A 3,762-nucleotide genomic window follows, 5' to 3' on the forward strand; every position below is an offset into this window, starting at 1 on the left:
AAGCCTCACACCGGGCAAGCCCTCACCGGGTAGATCTCTGGCTCCCACTTAAAATCAAATCCTGAGCATGCTAGCGCTAGGATCAAAGAGAGAGGAGAGGGTTAGAGAGCTGCTATCTTGGTAAAGGCCTGAAACTGCTAGTTCCCAAGAGGGTCTGCACTTTCAGTTATGACTGACTGTGAGACGAGAAGATGAAGATTTTCTGCACCCAGCATACATTGCAGCATGCTTAGGCAAATGAGGAGCGAGACCCACCAATCCCTCGCCACTTCGCTGAAAGCTCCTCCTCTGCATAAAGAGAACACTTTTACAAGGGAGCAGAGTGGCGCAGCGGAAGCGTGCTGCGCCCATAACCCAGAGGTCGATGGATCGAAAGCATCCTCTGCTATAATATTTCTTGTTTTTTCTTCTGAGAACCAATCTGTCATTTCCACGCTACCAGCAAGGAAAAGCGCAGGCTTGTGCTAGCTATGTGAGAAAAGACTTCTCAACTATCTGTCTCTGCTGAAATACAAGCGAGTGATCGCCAAAGGATCAACCCCATACTTTGAAAGTAAAGATACCCAATTATAAGCATAAATGACTGGTGGGACCGTCACACGTTTTTCTGGGCCTCCTTTGAATGTCATTCTTGCCTTTTCGTTCTGCTCTTATCATTCTCCTGGGCATTTCATGGAAGGCACTCTCTTTCTCTTCGCTGCTTTGCTTCCAATGCTGCCTAAATATGTTCATTTCCACTATTTGTACTACTGCTTTCCATTTCTTCTCTTCTGCACAGATTTGGCCTTGGTTCCAATCCCCAGTTCCTTACCCTCTACAAGAAACTTTCTACTGCTTTTCATGTTGGTATCTAAACCAAATGCACCATTGAAACTGGTGCAAGATAGTCATTGAACTCGGGGTTGTAATCTTTAGAACCGAGAGCAACCACATCATAGGGCGTTGGTGGTATAGTGGTGAGCATAGCTGCTTCCCAAGCAGTTGACCTGGGTTCGATTCCCAGCCAATGCAGTGCAAATTTGTATATGTTCTCCAAGCAGGATTTGTTTTAATGCAACATGTCACAAAACGGAAATATCATGAACAGATTAATCAGACGTTAAATTAAAAAAAAAATGAAATACTTAGGCAGGCATCTCGATCGCCCCATCTGCTAAATTCATTGTCCTATTAGATGCTATTTTCCAAAAAGCAGAGTCACCACTCACATGTGCTGGTAATAAATATGTTGCGGGCGGTAGACAATGAAAGGGCTGAACCCCGACCAGACATTCTAACTCTAGCATCTCTATATTAAAAAGCATTTCTAGGCAATATCTAGCATGTGAATAAAAGTAGGCAAGATCCACCGTTGAATCTGGCAAAAGTCCCCAACGATTTTGTGCACACTTGTTCTCTCACCTGAATGCAGCGCCACCTTGTAGCCATCGGATGTAACTGCAGCTCACAAAATGTTATATCAGAGAGCAAGTTGAGAGGACTCCAAGAGGCAGATGTCCATGGAAAGAGCCTCTCACGACAGCAGGAAGGTTGGATATTTCAAGATGGCAACATTTCCTGTCCAGCGTCCTCTCACGTCCCGAACGCTCCCAAACGCTCAAAAGCCTCGCCCTCACCGGGTAGATCTCTGGCTCCCAGTTAAAATCAAATCCTGAGCATGCTAGCGCTAGGATCAAAGAGAGAGGAGAGGGTTAGAGAGCTGCTATCTTGGTAAAGGCCTGAAACTGCTAGTTCTCAAGAGGGTCTGCACTTTCAGTTATGACTGACTGTGAGACGAGAAGATGAAGATTTTCTGCACCCAGCATACATTGCAGCATGCTTAGGCAAATGAGGAGCGAGACCCACCAATCCCTCGCCACTTTGCTGAAAGCTCCTCCTCTGCATAAAGAGAACACTTTTACAAGGGAGCAGAGTGGCGCAGCGGAAGCGTGCTGGGCCCATAACCCAGAGGTCAATGGATCGAAACCATCCTCTGCTATAATATTTCTTGTTTTTTCTTCTGAGAACCAATCTGTCATTTCCACGCTACCAGCAAGGAAAAGCGCAGGCTTGTGCTAGCTATGTGAGAAAAGACTTCTCAACTATCTGTCTCTGCTGAAATACAAGAGAGTGATCGCCAAAGGATCAACCCCATACTTTGAAAGTAAAGATACCCAATTATAAGCATAAATGACTGGTGGGACCGTCACACGTTTTTCTGGGCATGCTTTGAATGTCATTCTTGCCTTTTCGTTCTGCTCTTATCATTCTCCTGGGCATTTCATGGAAGGCACTCTCTTTCTCTTCGCTGCTTTGCTTCCAATGCTGCCTAAATATGTTCATTTCCACTATTTGTACTACTGCTTTCCATTTCTTCTCTTCTGCACAGATTTGGCCTTGGTTTCAATCCCCAGTTCCTTACCCTCTACAAGAAACTTTCTACTGCTTTTCATGTTGGTATCTAAACCAAATGCACCATTGAAACTGGTGCAAGATAGTCATTGAACTCGGGGTTGTAATCTTTAGAACCGAGAGCAACCACATCATCGGGTGTTGGTGGTATAGTGGTGAGCATAGCTGCTTCCCAAGCAGTTGACCCGGGTTCAATTCCCGGCCAATGCAGTGCAAATTTTTATATGTTCTCCAAGCAGGATTTGTTTTAATGCAACATGTCACAAAACGGAAATATCATGAACAGATTAATCAGACGTTAAATAAAAAAAAAAATGAAATACTTAGGCAGGCATCTCGATCGCCCCATCTGCTACATTCATTGTCCTATTAGATGCTATTTTCCAAAAAGCAGAGTCACCACTCACATGTGCTGGTAATAAATATGTTGCGGGCGGTAGACAATGAAAGGGCTGAACCCCGACCAGACATTCTAACTCTAGCATCTCTATATTAAAAAGCATTTCTAGGCAATATCTAGCATGTGAATAAAAGTAGGCAAGATCCACCGATGAATCTGGCAAAAGTCCCCAACGATTTTGTGCACACTTGTTCTCTCACCTGAATGCAGCGCCACCTTGTAGCCATCGGATATAACTGCAGCTCACAAAATGTTATATCAGAGAGCAAGTTGAGAGGACTCCAAGAGGCAGATGTCCATGGAAAGAGCCTCTCACGACAGCAGGAAGGTTGGATATTTCAAGATGGCAACATTTCCTGTCCAATGTCCTCACGTCCCGAACGCTCCCAAACGCTCAAAAGCCTCACACCGGTCAAGCCCTCACCGGGTAGATCTCTGGCTCCCAGTTAAAATCAAATCCTGAGCATGCTAGCGCTAGGATCAAAGAGAGAGGAGAGGGTTAGAGAGCTGCTATCTTGGTAAAGGCCTGAAACTGCTAGTTCCCAAGAGGGTCTGCACTTTCAGTTATGACTGACTGTGAGACGAGAAGATGAAGATTTTCTGCACCCAGCATACATTGCAGCATGCTTAGGCAAATGAGGAGCGAGACCCACCAATCCCTCGCCACTTCGCTGAAAGCTCCTCCTCTGCATAAAGAGAACACTTTTACAAGGGAGCAGAGTGGCGCAGCGGAAGCGTGCTGGGCCCATAACCCAGAGGTCAATGGATCGAAACCATCCTCTGCTATAATATTTCTTGTTTTTTCTTCTGAGAACCAATCTGTCATTTCCACGCTACCAGCAAGGAAAATCGCAGGCTTGTGCTAGCTATGTGAGAAAAGACTTCTCAACTATCTGTCTCTGCTGAAATACAAGAGAGTGATCGCCAAAGGATCAACCCCATACTTTGAAAGTAAAGATACCCAATTATAA

The 3,762-nt window shown here is 45.1% G+C and overlaps 1 non-coding gene across 1 annotated transcript; it reads left to right on the forward strand.

Annotated features, from left to right (window-relative positions):
• The first annotated feature begins 939 nt into the window (after positions 1 to 939).
• On the forward strand, positions 940 to 1,011 carry TRNAG-CCC (transfer RNA glycine (anticodon CCC)). The gene has a single exon. It is a non-coding gene; the product is annotated as a tRNA-Gly (tRNA).
• The last annotated feature ends 2,751 nt before the right edge of the window (positions 1,012 to 3,762 follow it).

This window comes from Triturus cristatus, chromosome 11 (genome assembly GCF_964204655.1).
Source record: "Triturus cristatus chromosome 11, aTriCri1.1, whole genome shotgun sequence".
Lineage (NCBI taxonomy): Eukaryota > Metazoa > Chordata > Amphibia > Caudata > Salamandridae > Triturus > Triturus cristatus.